We start from the raw sequence: 355 nt of genomic DNA on the forward strand, positions 1-355 counted from the left end.
TGCTTTTTCAGCGTCTGCCCTCGGTGAAAAAATCCACTTACCCCTAGGTCCTTGTGGTAGTGCTTTGCGCACTTCAGAAAACGTATGCCAGCGGCCGTTCCTGCCATGGTCTGTTGTCTGCATTATCATCCCTCTTTCACCTCTTCCCCCTCTAAGGGCGGGCGGGCTCCTGTAAACATAAAGAATGCTATACCGTTGACTTTGTTTTGGATTGAATGTGTCTTCCCCAGAGGGAAGTGGCCAGCACTCGGAGGTAGTGATATACCGAGGCAACCCGTGGCTGGGACGAGGCAAGCCTCTTTTCCACAGCCCAGTTCCAAAAATCAGTTTAATATATGAGCTGGCAATGAGCAGC

The 355-nt window shown here is 51.0% G+C and overlaps 1 pseudogene; it reads right to left on the minus strand.

Annotated features, from left to right (window-relative positions):
- Positions 1-231: 231 nt before the first annotated feature.
- Positions 232-348, minus strand: LOC136278607 (U2 spliceosomal RNA; annotated as a pseudogene).
- Between the last annotated feature and the right edge of the window lie 7 nt (positions 349-355).

The sequence above is a fragment of the Pocillopora verrucosa genome, unplaced genomic scaffold (genome assembly GCF_036669915.1).
Source record: "Pocillopora verrucosa isolate sample1 unplaced genomic scaffold, ASM3666991v2 scaffold_27, whole genome shotgun sequence".
Classification (NCBI taxonomy): Eukaryota; Metazoa; Cnidaria; class Anthozoa; order Scleractinia; family Pocilloporidae; genus Pocillopora; species Pocillopora verrucosa.